Here is a 19049-nt window from a genome sequence, read left to right on the forward strand (position 1 = left end):
AGGAGTGAATAGGAAAAGGGAATGGGAGTTGCGAATGAAAAATGGATGCAAAGACCCTGGGTTAGCAAGGGAGCCCTAATGAGGGGGCTTTAACTGGTGGGTATATACATATCGTATATATGATATATTATTATACTGTAAAATAAATTTAAGAAATTATGAATATGAAAAAACAGGTACAATATTCTTGTCTGGTCACTCATACAATTTCCCACGAATACTCGACTTAGGTATGCTAGCCTCTAGTAGCTGGATATGTATACCAGGAATCAGCAGAAATGAGGGCTCAAAGACTTGCTCCTGAGTGTGCTCAGGAAGATGCTGCCTGGGACCTCCTCCTGCCCATCAGCTTCCTCATGCCCCACTTCATGTCTTTGTTCCTCAGGCTGTAGATAAAAGGCTTCAGCATGGAGGACAGAACCATGTAAAGGACCGTAGCCACCCTGTCCTTGATGGTGTAGCTGGACAGGGGTCGGAAATAAACATAAATAATACTTCCATAAAAGAGGGTCACCATGGTGAGGTGGGAGCCACAGGTAGAGAAAGCTTTACGCTTCCCAGCAACTGAGGGGATCTTAAGAACAGCAATGAGGATCCGGAAGTAAGAGATGATAACACATATAAAGGGGGGTCACCAGGATTACTAATCCTTCTGTGTTAATTACAACTTCAGTGACGAATGTGGAGGAACAGGACAATTTCAGCAGAGGGTTGATGTCACAGAGGAAGTGGGGATAACATTGGAGTTGCAGAAGGTGAGATGATTTATCAGGAGAACTAGTAAGAGGGAATGGAGGTCAGAGATGGAGCAGGAGAAGACCAGCAGCAGGACACAGCAGTGGTGGCTCACGATGGTGACATAGTGGAAGGGATCACATATGGCCACAAAATGGTCAATGGCCATGGCTGCCAGGAGGTAACTTTCTGTGTTGGCAAAAGCTGAGAAGAAATACATCTGGTCATACACTCAGCATAGGAGATGGACTTCTTCTCTGACAGGAAGTTCACTAGCATCTTGGGAACAATGGTTGTGTAGCAAACATCAGTGAAGGATAAGATGCTGAGGAAAAAATACATAGGTGTCTGGAGCTGAGTGTCAGAGTGAATGGCCAGAATGATGAGCAGGTTTCCCACCAGTGTGACCACATACAAGAAGAAGAACAGGGCAAAAAGTGGCTTCTGGTCCTCTGGCCAAGAGGACAGTCCCAGGAGGATGAACTCAGAGACACTACTGGTTTGGTTGACTCTCTCCATAATCCTGCCTGTGCCAATGAATATGGAAAATAATAGAATTTTCAATTCAACGAGTTTCAATTTATTCCTCTCTCTCCTAGGATTCCTATAAATTGTCCATGATTCTGTCTACCCTTCTACAGTCCACAAGAAGTTGAACAATACAAAAGTTTAGCCTATGTTAAATGCAGAGACATCAGAGAGGATTTCCTTTCAGAAAGAATCCCAGGTGGACCTCAGTGATGCCTATTTTTCTGGGTCCTTCCCCATAAATACTTATTCATGTATGTCAGGCTGAAGCTCATCTCTCTACTACCCTTGCAAACAAAACAAAGCAAGAAAACAAATGAACAAACAAAAAACCCCCAAACAGCTAAATGAATCAGGTAAATAAGATGAATGCCAACTAGGCAAACAGTGTTCATACTCACCCTTTCAGAGAGAACATTTCATTAAAAGCTGGGAAAAACCTCTATTATATATGAACCTCTCTATTGAAACACTCTTAGCCATCAGGGATTTGTGCCTTCACAATAATTCAACACTGTTAAATTAAATGCTCACTGGGAACCCAACACTGAGATTATGAAAATAAGTCATTTTCAATTCCTGTTCTTAAGGTAGCTAGAGTCTAGTGGGAAAGGAATTTTTAAACAAATAAGCACAATGAAATGCTGCAGGTATAGTGAGAGATGTCCTGGAAAGAAAAGAGTTAAGTGTGGTGTCCTTGTTAAAAAGCACACATTTTGAAATCAGCTCCTTCATTTTCTGTCTGTGTGGTCTTGGACCAATTATCTAATATGTTGATTTGTGGTGTTCTTCTCAATAATTTTTGGGGGCAGTACATAGCTTCTCACTCCACCTCTACTTCTCCTTCACCACTTGCTTTATTTCTTCCTTTATTTCCTGCCTTGATACTCTTCTCTGTCAGGTGTTCCAGGATGCTCTTGAAAGCAATTGTTCTTGATTTCTTTGCAAAATCTCACAGCCTTTAGATTTTTCACTGTTTGACCACCCTTCACTTAAATTTCTGAGATGTTGAGAAAGAAGTATTTTTGTGTGCTTTCAGGATTTGGAAATGAGTATGAAATTAAGGCAGATAATAGCAGTTGTGCCCAAGACATATCGAGTCCTTACTATGTATCAGGCACTACTAAGCTGAATACTCCATGCATATCACTCCAAACAACTCTGATCTGGCTTTGAACAGCATTCCCTTTTAAAAGATAAGAAAATTGAGGTACAAACTTACACCAGTCAGAATGGCTAAAATTAACAAGACAAGAAAGAACAAATGTTGGAGAGGATGCAGAGAAAGGGGAACCCTCCTATACTGTTGGTGGGAATGCAAGTTGGTGCAGTCACTCTGGAAAACGGTATGGAGGTTCCTCAAGAAGTTGAAGATAGAGCTACCCTATGACCCAGAAACTGCACTGCCGATATTTACCCTAAAGATACAAATGTAGTGAAAAGAAGGGGCACCTGCACCCCAATATTTATAACAGCAGTGTCCACACTGTCCAAACTGGAAGGAGCCAAGATATCCTTCAACAGGTGAATGGATAAAGAAGATATGGTTCATATATACAGCGGAATATTACTCAGCCATAAGAAACAATGAAAACCTACTATTTATTTCAACGTGGATGGAACTGGATGCTGTTATGTTAAGTGAAATAAGCAGAGAAAGACAATTATCATATGGTTTCACTCGTATGCAGAATATAAGAAATAGCAAAGAAGATCATAGGGAGAGGGAGGGAAAACTGAATGGGAAGAAATCAGAGAGGGAGGCAGAGCACGAGAGGCTCTTAACATTAGGAAACAAATTGAGGGTTGTTGTAGGGAGGTGGGGGGGGATGGGGTAACTGGGTGATGGGCATTAAGGAGGGCACATGTGATGAGCACTGGCTGTTTTACACAATAGAAGAATCAGAAACTAATTATGTACTATATGTTGGCTAACTGAATTTAAATTACAAAAAGGAAAAAAGAAAATTGAGGTGAAAAATATTGAGTGCTTTTCTCAAGATCATGCAGCCCACATGGGCCAGAACTTGGATCCCAACTAGGATGGTGTTAAACACAAAACGGTATGTCCTCACACTTTAGCAAACCTTCAACAGGATTATGCCAGAAGGGAATATGCAGGGAGGTTCTTTTTTACGGTGGAAATCTTCTACCGAAACGTCCTTATGCCAGCAACTGACAGGCTTTCAAAATCAACGTTGTATGGAGTCCTCTATTGTAACTGCTAGAGGCAGGACCCCTCTCAAGCCCTGTGTTGACCTGAGTGGTGGCAGGGCACAGGAAAACACTCGGGATGCTGAAAGAGCAGCCGTGGACTCGAATCCTGGCTCCACTACTCACAACATGTCTTTGGCAAAATCCCTTCCCTGCTGTTTCCCTTTCTTCATGCATAAGACAGACTAAAGGCTGCTCTCAGCAGAAACGTGCGGGACGTGTATGTGGGAGCAGCTTGTAAGCCACAAAACACAATATACGTCATGGGGGCAACTGGGAAGTGTCTGATAAAGAAGAAGCTGGTGGCCAGGAAGGAGAAGCAGGGCTGGACCAAACACAGAGAGGAAGGGACGGACATCTGGCTGTGAGAGCAGAGGGGGCTGGGACTAGATGCATGCAGGGGGCCGGTGTTGCCAGAATCAGAATCATTTTTCCATTGTTTCTGTCTAGGGCTCATCAGCATGGACTTTGCTTCTCCAGGGATCTCCCTGGTTTGACCTCCTAAATCCCTTGAATCTTGTGGACCTTTTCATTTCCCCACCAGCACTCTGGTGAAAACCATCATTCCCACCTACATTATTCCAGTATCGTCCCTGTGATGTATTGGGTTCCCGCAGCCCCGCTGGATGCCCCCTCCACCAACCATTCTCTGCACTGAAGAAACAGCGTTCTTTTAACAATAAAAAAATGATCACCTAACTCTTCATGTTAAAGTCGGGGTTAGTGTCCCAGAGCCGCCATAGCAAAGGGCCACAGACCAGGAAGCGTAAAACAATAGAAATGTGTCTTCTCTCAATTCTAGAGGAGTTGGCAGGTTGGTTCCTTCCTGGGGCTGTGCAGGGTCTGTCCCATGCCGCTCGCCTTGTCTTGTAGATGCTGGTCTTCTCTCTTGTCTCTTTACACTGTCTTCTCTGACGCCTGTGTGTTTCTGGGTCCAAATTTCCCCTTGTCATGAGGACACTGATCATGTTGGATTGTGATCCATTCTAATGACTTCACTTTTAATCTGATTACCTCTGCAAAGACCCTATCTCCAAATAAGGTCACATTCTGGGGTACTGGAGATTAGGACTCCAATGTATCTTTTTTGGGGGACCCAACCCATCACTGGCACTTTCCTGATGCATGAGTCTCCCCATTACCCACAGACTGAGGGCCAGTTCCTTCCTGTGGCTTTACTGGGCTTCCTGTGAAGTGGCTCCTGCGGGCTCTGTGGCCGGTTTCATGCTCCAGTTGTAAGGCAGTCTTTGCTTCTTCTTGCCTTAGGGGCTTACTTCTCTATGCGCCCGAATCATCCATTAGCCCTGTCTGTTACCCTGGCAGGAGGTCCCCCCTTCAGCCTCCAGCCTCTAGTCTCCAAACTCCAGCAGTACATTCTTTCAGAACCCGGCGGCCCTCCGGCCCACACACTATGGACTAGGACTGAATCTTAGTATTTACAACACTGCTTTCCCCACTAGGCTGTGAGCTGCCCAAGTATGAGGACCACGTCTGGTTCTTTGTTACACCAACCCCCTCTGGCGTGGTTCCTGGAACATAGTAGTCCCTTGATAAATATTTGTGGAATGAAAGAATGCCTGGATGTTCATTTCGGATTCTGAACAGATGGAAGGAAGAAAAGCAGCAGCCCTCAGCACTCCGTGAAGTTCACGGCCCGTGGGACCGGGACCAGACAGGAAGGACAGGAGCCTTCTCTCCTGGAAGGTTCCCCTTGGTTTCTTACTCCTTCAGCTTTGAGACACACTCGTAGGGAATCTGCGCCAGAGAAACTTAGAGATCATGTAGTCCAGCCCTCTCACTTGAAGGAGGGGGAAGATTGAGACCTGCTGGGAGGAAGAACCTTCGTCATTGTGATGTTTGAATTGCTAGAACCAAGAGTGGAACACAGGCCTCCTGGCTTCTCCCTGTGGCAGGGGTCACACTGCACATGGGGGATAGGGCCCACTTTCTAGGTATGGGGTCTTATCCTTGCCAGGAAAGCGGTCTAGAGCAAGTTCCTTAACCTCTCTGTGACTCAGTTTCTCCATCTGTGGAGTGGGACTAATAGGAAAACCCGTCTCACAGCGCTGCTGGCTCGGTGAACACATGAAAGCACAGGGCCCTGCAGAGGGTCAGCACCTCCGCCCCCAGAGTGAGCAATTTAGACTCCAAGATGAGGGGAAAATGTTTTGATAAAGTAAATAAGCAGGCATGGTCAAATTCTGGAAGGTTGCGTGTTCCACACTTAGGTTAACCAAACATGTGAAAGCCAGAGGCTTTAGTCATAGGGACCACCCGTTTCTTTGTGCACACACAGCGCTTGACTTGGTTGGGTTCTTTTTGACAAAAACACATGGATAACCCTTTCCTGACTCATGGACATCTTATCAAAGTCCTTGCGGGGATTTTGACACAAACCCTTTGGAACTCACTGTTCTCAGATGGTGGGTGACGGGGAAGGCATGCCTGGTAAGCGTGGACTGTGAACCTGGTTGTTTGTTGCAACCAGATGTTTTCTCTCCACTGCAACCTCTCTAGATGCAGAAGATGTCTCTGGGTGATGTCTGCAAATTGATTTAGGATCCACACTTCAGTTCAAGCGCCCAGCCCCTTCACCCTCTCCCTTACCTCTGCTCCAGGAAACCAAGGAGAACAAGGAGGAGCCACGTGCTTGGTCAGCAGGTTTCCCCCACAGGGTTTCAAATTTCTTTCTCATCTCCACCTCTCATCCCCAGCCCCAGCCTGACTGTTACCCAGAGTTACAAAGATGAGGACTTACGTGCCCAGAGACCTTTCCCAGCCTGTAATGGTTTGGACTCCCTTCACGAGACCTCCTTGGGACCCCTTGTGCTCTGAGGGAATAGGGTATTCTCTTTGCCTACTGTTCCCTTGGGGACATCTTCTCTGTGCCCTTTCCAGGTTTAGAAAGCAAATCACAGCCCAAGGGGATGCGGAATGTCAGGGGCCTTCTACTTGGTGTTGAGGCTATTCCCAGAGCCTGCTCAGATTCATGGTCAGGTCTCATAGATGTGACTCAGCTTCGCCATTTGTAGGTGACTAAGGGTTGAGTAGCAATGATGGGTATTCTGGAAGATGGGGATGTCAATGGAAGTGACTTGGTATTTTTATTTTGGAGGGGCGAAGTATAAATAGGGGGCCAGCAGTTTTCAGACAATGGAAAAGTGTGTATATGTGTGCACATAAGCACGTGTTTGGGTGTGTGCTGGTGCTCACCCAAGGACAAGTGATGAAGATAGATTAAAGTCTGCTGTTGGTTTATAGGGTAATATCAGGTTCTTTGGTTTCAGGGAGTGTTGAAGATACCAGGGGCTCCTAAGTGTTGGATTTGGAGACAGAGTAACATTTGACACAGTTTATCCATTGCAAGCTCTCTTAGCCTTGTTCCGGTTTCAGCTGGAGTTGTGGCCCAGCTGATGTGGAGTCGTCTGCACTCCTGGGAGTACCTCTGGCTCTTCAGTTGAGGAATTGCAGGCATGGCTCTTTGGATGCTGGAAAGCATCCTTGAGAATTTCCGTACAGATCAGAGGAGGTAGGGGCATGTTTAGGAGAGAGACTAGATTTTCTATTAATTTGTATATTGGGGCTCCTGAATGTTACCCCCTGCATTACTCCAGAGTCACATGTGAAAAAACAAACAAACAAAAAACTAGTCAAGTATTTGGCTCCCTTCCTTGCTTGCGGTCTACCCTCCTCTCCTCCCCTCCCCTCCCCTCCCCTTCCCTCCCCTTCCCTCCCCTTCCCTCCCCTCCCCTTCTCTCCTGTCCTTTCTTTGTTTTTTCTTTTCTTCTTTTCTCCTCTCTTTTCTTTCTTTCTTCCTTCCTTCCTTTCTTTCTTTCTTTCTTTTTTTCCTACTTCATCCTCTCCTGAAAAGTATGGGGTTGTTTAGAAAGATAGAAACAATGAACATAGATAAAATAAATATATTTAAAACTAAATATTAATTAGAAAATAAATAAAAAAAATAGCCAAGGGACAAGAAGCAAAAAAGTAAGGTGTAGAAGATGATGATAGACAGCGTGAGAAAGAGCACAAAATCAGCAGCAAGCACTGATACTCCTTCTGGAAGCTCATTTCGTTCTGAGCTTGCTGATGACCAAAGTGGAGAGGGTGAGAAGGTCATTTATATGACTTTCAGTATCCAAAAGATAAAAACACATCCGTTATATAGGAGACACACTACCAACTCTGGCTCTCTGATCTGAGAAAAATATCCCTTGTGGGTTCTCAGGAAGAGATTACAGTGCACTGCGAAGAAAACTTTCACAAGACCCTTAGAGGAAACCGTGAATTCTTCTAAGAAGCCTCAGTGGAAGCTTAGGGGGCATCCTGCCAAGACCCAATTTAGGCAAAGTGATCCTTGGGGATCTGCAGTGTAGGCAGGCAGGAAGCCCCCTGATGGTCTCTCTTGCTTCAATGTTAGTCTTGACTTAAGGATGGTGGTTCTTCATGTAGAGCATGCCTGACTCCCCCAGAGCATTGTTAGATGGGCTACAAGAGACTGAGAGCCACCTGACATGGGGTGTTTGTTTCCTATGTATGAAGAAATGTGCTTCCCCCCCCCTTTCTGAGAATGATTAACACTGTTTTCACTAGATTCTCCCATGGATCCTTGACCTAAAATAGACTGAGCCTTCCATGCAGAGGACTGGAGCTTAGGAAGTCCTCCATGAACGTCGTTTTCCTCCATTAGGTTTTGCTAGTTGTGTTAGTGGTGATGAGTTCTGGATTAGCAGGTGCCCAGAGGGCCACTCCTCTGAGTGTCTGGTGAGGGCTGAGACATCAGCTTTCACGTCAGCCATGCTGGGCTAGTACTGAGATGTGCTTGCTGAGGCTAGGAAGCCTAATGAGGACAGGGGCCTTTGCACATTCTAGCAAATGTGCCTAGGATCCTGTGAAGTGGGACAGGACACCAATCTGTTGAGTAGGTTAACTCACCCCTGCTTGGATGTGAGCCTGGAAATTTCCCCTGGTAAGTCCAAGCCTCCCGTAAAAAGGAATCTGGAATCTGTTCTAACATAACGATCAAGGTCACCACATTTCTGTGCCGAAAACACCATAATTTTAGGCTGGAGCTTTCCTTTTGTAGCTCTGTTTTTAAATTTCAGAAGTAGTGTGCACTCATGGTAAGATACTCAAATAATTTAGAAGTTAATAGTTAATGAAAGTGAAGAGTGTCCCCTTCCATGCCCAATTGAACTCTTCCCTTTATACACAAACATGTATATACATAAAGCCTTGCTGTTTGTATTGTTCTCAACTTCTTCTTCCCATGGAATATTCTATCAGTTCCTATAAACAGCACTGATATTAAAAATATCTAATAACTCGACCACTGATATAAATTAATTTATAAATATAAAATATATTCCATTTAATGCCTAACTCAACCTAACTGTATATATACATCAGGGGTCCCTGAATTACGGCTGCTGGCCAGAGTATGTCTACTACCTGTGTCTGTAATAACTCATTCACTTACATATTGTCTGTGACTGCTTTCACACTACAGTGGCAGAGTTGAGTAGCTGTGACAGAGACTGCACTGACCTGCAAAGTATTTACTATGTGGCCTTTTGCAGAACAGTTTGCTGAATCCTGATAAATATTATAAGAGAACATTACAAGCTGAAGGGCAAAGACTGTCAAGTTATTTTAATAATTTCCAAGTAACTTGTTGATTTCAGTGTGCTTTATGAATTGATTGAAAACTATTTTATGGAAGTGTGATACACATATGAGAACTAATGCAAGTCATAAGAGATTTATCACAAAATGAAAATGTCCACTTAGCCACTACTGAACCTTATCAGTACCTTAGAAGCCCTCTTTCTCATGCCCCTGGTCATCACTGACCTTCCCTCTTTCCTCCTCCCAAAGTTAACCCCTTTCCTGACTTCTACCACTTTAATCAGGTTTTCCTACTTCTGACCTTTACATAAATGGAATCATATCATAAGTTTTCTTTTGCACCTGGCCTCTTTTGTTCAAGGTTGTGTTTCAGAGATTTTTAGCAGAATATTTTTCCCCCTAGAGATTTTTATTTTGTGTAGCTGTAGCTAGCTCATTTTCATTGTTTTACAGCATTCTTTTGTATCATTAGCTTTCTATTTAATTAATAATTTTGTTGTTAATGGACATTTGGGTTGCTTTTGGCTCTTGCTTCTTCTGACAACAAACATGAATATTGGTTGCTATAAATATTCTTGTAAAGACTTGGAGCCCATTTACACATCTTTTTGTCGGGCATATACTAGGATAGTAGGGTATGCATATATTCAATTATAATAGATAATGCCAAATCATTTTTCCAGTGTGCTTGTTGGAACTTAGCCCCTGCAGTACTATATGCGTTCTCGTGCTCTCTCTACCAACATGTGTGGTTTCATTTTCTACTTCTCTGGGGGTTAATGAGATGGAGCCCTATCTCATGTTTCCCAGTCATCGCAAATCCTCTTGTAAAGCACATGTTCAAGTATATTGCTTACCTCCTGTGGGGTGGCCTCTTATTTTATTTTATTTTGTTTTGTTTTATTTTATTTTACTAATTCAAGGCATTTAAAAATGTATTATGGATAAGATATATCCATAACCATGGGGTTATAGGTAATGCAAGTATTTTCTTCCACCTGGTGACTTGCTTTTTCCTTTTCTCAGTGGTTTCTTTTGATGAATAGAAGTTCTTGATTTTAAGGTAATTTATTATTTTTTCCCTCTGTGTTTCATTTTTTCTATTTTCCGAAAAAATTCCCTATTCCAAAGGCATAATGACACTCTTTTGTGATGTTTTCTATAAAATGTATTGTTTTATCTTTCACACTTAGGTTTACAAGTGTGACTTAATTATTTTATATGATGTGAGATAGGGGTTTCCCCTTCTGCATGTATTTGCAAGTAACCCGGAACTGTTTCTTGGAAAGATAGCCTCGTACCATTGCTTTGCACGGCCTCCTCTGTCATGACCAAGCATAAATGTGAGGGTCTGTTTTGGGTGTCTCTTTCATCCTTTGGTCTGCCTGATGACCTTTAAGCCAATGTTACTGTAACTTAATGATTGTCGTTTTATAAGTCTTGATATCTCATGGAACGTGTTTTCCACCTTGTTACTCTTTTTCAAGTTCATTTGTGGTTAATCTTGACTTCTTGCCCTTTTATGTAAGTTTCTGAATCAGCCTATCAAAAATACCTGCTTGGGTTTAAAAAATTTTTTTATTTTTATTTTTTTTTATTTGAGAGAAAGAGAACACAAACAGGAGGAGGGGACAGAGGGAGAGAGAGAGAGAGATTGAGAGAGAGAGAGAGGGAGGGAGAGAAAAGCAGACTTCCTTCCTGAATGTGGAGCCCCATATAGGGCTTGAGCCCATAACCCTGAGATCATGACCTGTGCCAAAATCAAGAGTTGGATATTTATATGACTGAGCCACCCAGGTGCCCCTTGCTTGGGTTTTGAATGGAATTTTACTGAATCTATAGTTTAATTTGGAGAGAATGGCATAATTGAAACAGTCCATGTTTTAATCTGTGAACTTGTGTATGTCTTGCCATTCACTTACATCTTATTAAATTTTACCCAATCATGCTTTATAAGTTTCAGTGTAGAGGTCCTCCACATCTTCATTTGATTTCTCTCTATGTATTTGATCTTTAATGCTTATTTAAATAAGCTCTTTTAAAAATTCATTTTGATCACTTTATGGAAATATAATCATTTTAAAATTTCATGTCTTTATTTAAATTCTAGCTAGTTAAGTACATGGCAAAATTAATAATTGGTTTCAGGTTAGGGATTCATCACTTACATATAACACCTAACGCTCATCATAACAAGTGACCCCCTTAATACAACGTCCATTTACCCCACCCCCTGCCCACCTTCCTTCATCAACCCTCAGTTTGTTCTGTATTGTTAAGAGTCTCTTATGAGTTGCTTCTCTCTCTCTTTCTTCCCTTCCCATAAGTTCATCTGTTTTGTTTCTTAAATTCTACATACAAGTGAAATCATATGGTGTTTGTCTTTCTCTGGCTGACTTCTTTTGCTTAGCATAATACCCTCTAGCTCCATCCACACTGTGCAAATGGCAAGATTTCATTCTTTTTGATGGCTGAGTAATAGCCCATTATATATATATATACTACCTCTTCTTTATCCATTCATCAGTTGTTGGACATTTGGGTTCTCTCCATAGTTTGGCTATTGTTGATAATGATGCTATAAACATAGAAGTGCTGATGTATTTTTGTATCCTTTGGGTAAATACCTCATAGTGCAACTACTGGGCCATAGGGAAGTTCTATTTTTAATTTTTTGAGGAAACGTCATACTGTTTTTCAGAGTGGGTGCATCAGCTTCCATTCCCACTAGGAGTGTAAGATGGTTCCCCTTTCTCCATATCCTCACCAACACCTGTTGTTTCCTGGTTGTTAATTTTAGCCATTCTGATAGGTGTGAGGTGGTATCTCACTGTGGTTTTGATTTGTATTTTCCCTGATGATGAGTGATGTTGAGCATCTGTTCATGTGTCTGTTATCCATCTGTATGTCTTCTTTGGGAAAATGTCTATACCTATCTTCTGCCCATTACTTAACTGTTTGTTTTTTGGGTTTTGAGTTTGGTAAGTTCTTTATAGATTTTGGATACTAACCCTTTATCAGATATTTTAATTTTAATTAAATTTAAATTTTAATTTTAATATAGTATATTGAATTTTAATTTTAATTTTATATAGTATATTGAATTTATTTTACTAAATGCTTTGTTTAAGATGTTCAGGAGTGATATTAAGCTCTAATTTTCCTTTTCTTGTAACAACCTTTTAAGTATTGCAGTGCCTATTCTGCATGATCGCTAAGGCTGGGTCTTGGGTAGGATCTGACAATCAAATCTGTGAGCCACAACAAGATACACCCAGCTTCAAACTGACATGGTTTCACAATAGGATAAATGCTGGACAGTATATCATGCATTCAGAAGCACTGTAGAAGTCTTGTTTATCCTCTATGCATCTCTCTATGTCCACAGTAATTTCACACTAGAATGTGAATGGTCATGTAAAGAGATGGTCAATGTAAAGAGATGAGCCAGACTATCACAGATTAAGAATTGCATCAGATCTGGGGTCTCTTTGGGTTTTATATCTTGATGATCATATAGTCCTCTCTGGGATGTGTTTCTGTTCTTTTTAAATGGAAGCATTTTTATTTTATGTGCAATGAGTTGGCATTAAGGTAGGTATCTTAGATATCTGTTGTTAAGGTGGTTATCTTGGATGACCCATTCACTTAATCCAACGTAATGATGCCTATCTATCACATACTGGTGAAAACATTGATGGCACATATTGAGGCTACACGTGTGGATCAGTCCATGTCGGTTTGAGCAGATGCAGCAAGAACAAGAACCCTGGCCAAATTCCCTCAGAGGGCTCCTGGAGAGTTCTTAGTGACCCATCTTTCTCTCTCAGATAAAACGAGGCAAAAGGCGGGATGTGTTTCTAACCCCTATTGTTCTGTGGAACTGTTCTTGTCCATTACTGGTTACCCAATAGGCAATCTTGACAAAGAGTCACAGCACACTGGTTTACTACATAGCAGGATCCTAATTTATCTTAGAGCTGGTATATTCTTACACATTCTTTGAATTACTGCTATAAGATGGGGATATAAGAGGTAAGTCCTCAGGTTTTCAGAAGGATGAAGACATCGTTATAGTCTACTCATTAATTCTTTCCTTCCAATTAACTGCTGGCAATTATGAATACTTACTTGCTATATATTACTTAGGTATTAAAATATTCTCAAAACAGTAATTTCCATATATCTGATGTATTAAAAATAGATGTTTTAAAACTCTGCAACACTAGGACCTGTATTATCCAATGAAGAGGTGGTATTCCTTCCCAGTAATCACATTGAACCAGGAGTACATTACTTCACACGATTTCTGATATACCTTTTCCAGCTGGACTATTTCTTTCCCTTCCCCCTCCCCCCACAACAAGTTGTATTTTTTACAGGCTTCATCAGAGAAATTCAGTTACATAAGTCATTTTTCTAGAAGTAAATTCTGGGGCATAAATATATTTCATTCACCAAAGAACAAGTTTTATATTGATTTAGGACTTAGGTATCGTTGTGGAGCACCACATATTTATCTCCCATGGGGACGATCCAAGATTGATCCGTCACTTGTTTAACATTTCCAAATGTATCATAGAGAGCCAAAGTTCTTTTTTAGGGGTGTCAGTAAACACCATGCTTAGGAGTTAAATCTTGTCATGGTTTAGGCTGGCCGTACTGTTCCCACAAGTGAATCTCTCTTTTCTGAGCCTTGCCATTGCTGTTTATATCAGATAGTATTGCTGTCAACATGGCAATTGCTCCTTCCTGGGTGAGGAGGGTATGTGTTCTTTCCCAGTTATCAATCAGCAAGATGTTGAGTCAGCTCAGTAAATGCATAGTCCATCAAAATACTGCCCCATCATATTTCTGGACCAAATGTCAAGTTCATCCAGTTTCCTAGAAGAAGACTTCCCTCTAGTGACTAGAATGAGTCTTCAAAACAGTAATTTCCTTGAGTCCACACACTTAGCCAAGCTCCTGACCCTTTAAATCCTTTTTAGTCCTCAGAGCCAATGTTGCATGATCACAAGTGTTGTTGCCATGTGTATCTGTGGCACAAGACTAATTCAAGTACACTATGTTCACCAAAAACCTTTGTGTTCCTCAAGGGATTGCCAGGTGATCGTATTCACGCAGTTGGTGCAATTCAGTTCAAATATCCAAAGCCTTTTTCACAATCCTTTTTCATTTTTTTAGAAGTTCCAGAGTGAAGTCATCATTGGTATGTGACAAACTCTGTCATGTCAACATTCCCCTCTTGTTCTTAGGTCTTCTCTTGTTCTTCTTTCCATTCCTTTTCATACCCTTAAAACTTAGCCTTAATATGGGATTAAAATATTTTAAAAAATATTCTTAGTGGAGAATACAGGCAGCAACCTCCTTGATCTCAGCTGCAGCAACTTCTTGCTAGACACATCTCAGAGGCAAGAGAAACAAAAACAAAAATGAACTATTGGGATTTCATCAAGATAAAAAACTTTTGCATAGCAAAAGAAACAGTCAACAAAACTAAAAAGTAACCTATGGAATGGGAGAAGATATTTGCAAATGTCTTATCAGATAAAGGGCTAGTATCCAAAATCTATAAAGAACTTATCAAACTCAATACCCCCAAACCAAAAAATCCAGTCAAGAAATGAGCAGGAGGGACACCTGGATAGCTCAGTCTGTTAACCATCTGCCTTCAGCTGAGGTCATGATTCCAGAGTCCTGGGATCGAGCCCCAAGTTGGGCTCCTTTCTCTCTCTCCCTCTGCCCCTCCCCCCTACTTGTGCTTTCTTCCTTTCAAGTTAATAAATAAAATTTTAAAAAGAAATAGGCAGAAGATATGAACAGACAGTTCTCCAAAGAAGACGTATAAATGGCCAACAGATCCACAAGAAAAGGCTCAAAACATCACTCAGCATCAGGAAAATGCAAATCAAAACCACAGTAAGATGCCACCTCATGCTGGTCAGAATGGTTAAAATGAATAACCCAGGAAACAACAGATGTTGTCAAGGGTGCAGAGAAAGGGGCACCCTCTTAGACTGTTGGTGGGAATGCAAATTGGTGCAGCCTCTCTGGAAAACAGTATGGAGATTCCTCAAAAAGTTAAAAATAGAGCTACCCTATGACCCAGCAATTGCACTACTAGGTATTTATCCAAAAGATACACAGTAATTCAAACAGGTATATGCACCCCAATGTTTATAGCAGCAATGTCCACAATAGCCAAAATATGAAAAGAGCCCAGATGTCCATCAACAGATGAATGGATAAAGAAGAGGTGATATGTGTGTGTGTGTGTGTGTGTGTGTGTGTGTGTGTGTACTGTATATATATATAATGGAATATTAGTCATCAAAAAGAATGAAATCTTGCCATTTGCAACAATGTGGATGGAACTAGGGGTATTATGCTAAGTGAAACAAGTCAGTCAGAGAAAGACAAATACTACATGATTTCACTCATATGTGGAATAAAAATTATCTGCTGAACATAGGAGAAGGGAAGGAAAAATAAGATGAAAATTGAGAGGGAGGCAAACCGTAAGGGACCCTGAACTCTAGGAAACGAGCTGAGGATTGCTGGGGGAGAAGAGGGAGGAAGGGATGGGCATTAAGGAGGGACATTACTTTATGTAAGCTGGGTATTATATGCAACTGGTAAATCACTAAATTCTACCTCTTAAACCAATTTAAAAAAAAGGAAATTGAACATAAATAAATAAGTAAACAAAATCATTTTAAAAACCTCCTCTTGGCCATCATTATAATTCCTTAAGTGCCTGTTGGTATAGTTTTCCATCCACACACATTATCTGATGTAGTTAAAAGAGCAAATTAGATTCCAACATATCGGCAGATGACAACAACATGCATCTCTCATACCCAGGTACTTGCTTTAACCAGGGTGTCATCCTGGTTTACAGAAACATAATGTAGTGGTTGTTAGCTGACAGTCACAATATGCCCAGTGAGGTTCAAAGGTAGGAATCAAAATAATAAATGTAACATGTAACTAAAATGATATTTCCAACCTATGATGATCTAGGCAGTTCATCAAGGAACTCTGAGTGATGTCTTCTCTTCAGACAGTGTATATAAGGTCTCAGAAAACTGTTGAGGTGTGGCTTTGGTTCAGTTGTCTTTTAAAAAAAAAAAATTATTTATTTATTTATTTATTTACTTATTTGATGGAGAGGGAGAGAGAGAGAGCACAAGCAGGCAGAGTGGCAAGCAGAGGAAGAAGGAGAAGCGGGCTCCCCACAGAGTAGGGGGAGCCTGATGTGGGAATCAATCCCAGGTACCTGAAATCATGACCTGAGCTGAAGGCAGTTACTTAACCAACTGAGCCACCCAGGCACCCTCTACCAGTTCTTTTTTTTTTTTTTTTTTTGCTTTCTAGTTGTCCTTCTTAAGGGATAATTAGTCCAAGAGTAGCTTCTTATATTGGCCATGACCCAACACCACATATGAGAGGAACAACTGAGACTATTAGTTGTGCTGAGGTGGTTTTTAAGGAAAGAATGATAACTCCCTTTCCTGCCATTATTTCCCATTATGTGACCTCTTTTCAACTGCCACAGGTCTCCTGATTTTTCCAGTTTCTACCTGTCTTACCCCAGATTGGACTTCACTGGTTCAGCTATACTGCCCTCTAGAGGCATGTGGCAGGATTAGGCTCTCCAGAGCTGCTGCTTTTCATTTTTAGGAAGGAGTAGAATAGCAAAGGATGATGGGCCAATCTCTACCAGGAAAGAGAGAGGCATCACCTATGGTCAGTCTTAACTTAGCATCACTGAGTGAAGTTGCTATTCAGTCCATTTTTCCTTTAGGAATATGCACAGGAAAATTTAGAGGGATGTAGGTAGAATTCTGAGCAGCAATGTCTCCTTTAGTCTGGACTGCAGATGTTGCCTTGGACTCAAGTCAAGCCAGTTGGATTCACAAGACACAGACATTTTGTAAGGTGGAGATGATTTTTGTGAGGTGATAGGTAACATCATCCCTGTCCCTCTCATTCCCATCTCTGCACCTCCTTGAATTTCCAAAGATATTCTTCTTATACTGTCCCTTAATTTCAGATGAAGCACATATTTGCACGATATTAATCTATACTGTGCACCAGTGCTAATAGTCCCAGGCCTTGTTTCATTATCTCTAGGTCATCCAACTTCTTTTACATATAGTAAAATAATGCAAATCGTAAGTGTACAGCCTTTTACTGATGGTTTATCTAATTCCTGCTGATGAACACTGGAGTTGTTTTTAGTTTGTTCTACTACGAATAAAGCTGCTGTGAATATTTTATACAAGATTTTTTATAGACAAATGGTTGTTGTATGTGTAATTTTATTAAGAATTGCCAAACTGTTTTCCAAAGTGATTACATAATTTTACATTCCCACCATCAATATATGAGAGTTTCAGTTGCTCCAAATCCTACAAAGATTTTGTATTGTCTTCTTAATTGTAGTCAGTCTATTGAGTGTTCAGTGGTATCACGTTGTGACTTGAACTTATGTTTCCCTGATAAGTAATGATGTTGAGTGTCTTTCGTATGTGGTATTGGCCATTTGAATATCTTCTTTTGTAAACTGTCTGCTCAAATTTTTTGTTCACTTTTTTAAAATTTAAATCATATTAATTCACATATAGTGTATTATTAGCTTTAAAGGTAGAGTTAAGTGATTCATCAGTTGTATTTAATGCCCAGTGATCATTACATCCTTAATGAACCTCCTTATGCAAATCCTCCTTAATGGGAATCATCCAGTTACCCCATTCCCCACCTCCATCCCCCTCCAGCAACCCTCAGTATGATTCCTATGGTTGAGAGTCTCTTGTGGTTTGTCTCCCTCTCTGATTTTTTTCTTGTTTTATCTTCTCCCCTATTATAAAAATATTTTATTATATTAATTATTTTAGCATTGTTGAAGTCTTGAAATTTGGTAATGTGTTTCCTCCAACTGTGTGGTTTTTCTTCAAGATTGTCTTGGTTATTCCAGGGTGTTTTCATTTTCATTTAAATTTTAAAATGGGCTTGTCAATTCCCAAGGAAAATGACCAGGTCCCAGGGCTCAGGCTTGGAGTAAAGTGGGTAGAATCAGCATTTGCTCTCCCACAGCCCACAGTGGCAGCCTGGTTTGGTGTAGGGTATCTGTTGACTGTGGGTAGGGGAGGAGGTCACAAAGAACACAAATCACAGTGACCTCCTGTTTTTCAACAAAAACACTTGATGCAGTAGGATGATGCAGATATATCTTTAAACTTTCACAAGTTTTGGTACCTATAATGCTATATACTATCAAATTATAACTCAAGTGAAAGAGCCCAATAACGACATGTTTCAGATAGGCATACATATCGAAAATTTCACCTCTTCGGACCTTACAAAGTCTTTCACCATTACATTAGTCATCTGATTTATTAAGAGGCTTATATTCCATGTGTTATTTTAAACAAATCAGAGATTATAAACGTGTTAATTAGAAATTCTCTCCCTCTCTCTCACCTACTGCATTGACTTTGCCCACATATATATTTATATAATCTTTAAGAACAATGAATTCAGTTTTATACTTGTTACAGATCTTCATTTTTCCACCTAATGGCTTTCAGGGGATAAACATCCATTTGATTCTTCCAACTTGCTGCATATTCTTACTGTAAGGGCCTGGTTGGCCCGAGGGAGCCATTTTGTTGCAGTGAACTTAGATTGACCCTATGCAATGAACTTAGATTGACCCTGCCCCTCCCAGAGGGGTAAGTCTTATAAAAGGAGAGCAATTTGTTCAGGATATATATGTTGGAAAATGATTAGTTTAAAGCAGCATTTGGAGGATGAGAACATGATGAATCTTTGTGGGAAAATGGAGGAATAGTGAGGAAAATTATCATGATTTCAGCAGAGGCAGGGACCATAGGTCAGCTGTCATCAATGGATGTGAGCACAAGTTAACTTGCAACAGT

The 19049-nt window shown here is 40.9% G+C and overlaps 1 pseudogene; it reads right to left on the bottom strand.

Moving 5' to 3' along the window:
• Positions 1-310: 310 nt before the first annotated feature.
• LOC101690639 lies at positions 311-1254 on the bottom strand (annotated as a pseudogene).
• Positions 1255-19049: the final 17795 nt, after the last annotated feature.

The sequence above is a fragment of the Mustela putorius genome, unplaced genomic scaffold, assembly GCF_011764305.1.
Source record: "Mustela putorius furo isolate JIRA1106 unplaced genomic scaffold, ASM1176430v1.1 tig00000596_pilon_pilon_pilon, whole genome shotgun sequence".
Taxonomy (NCBI): Eukaryota; Metazoa; Chordata; class Mammalia; order Carnivora; family Mustelidae; genus Mustela; species Mustela putorius.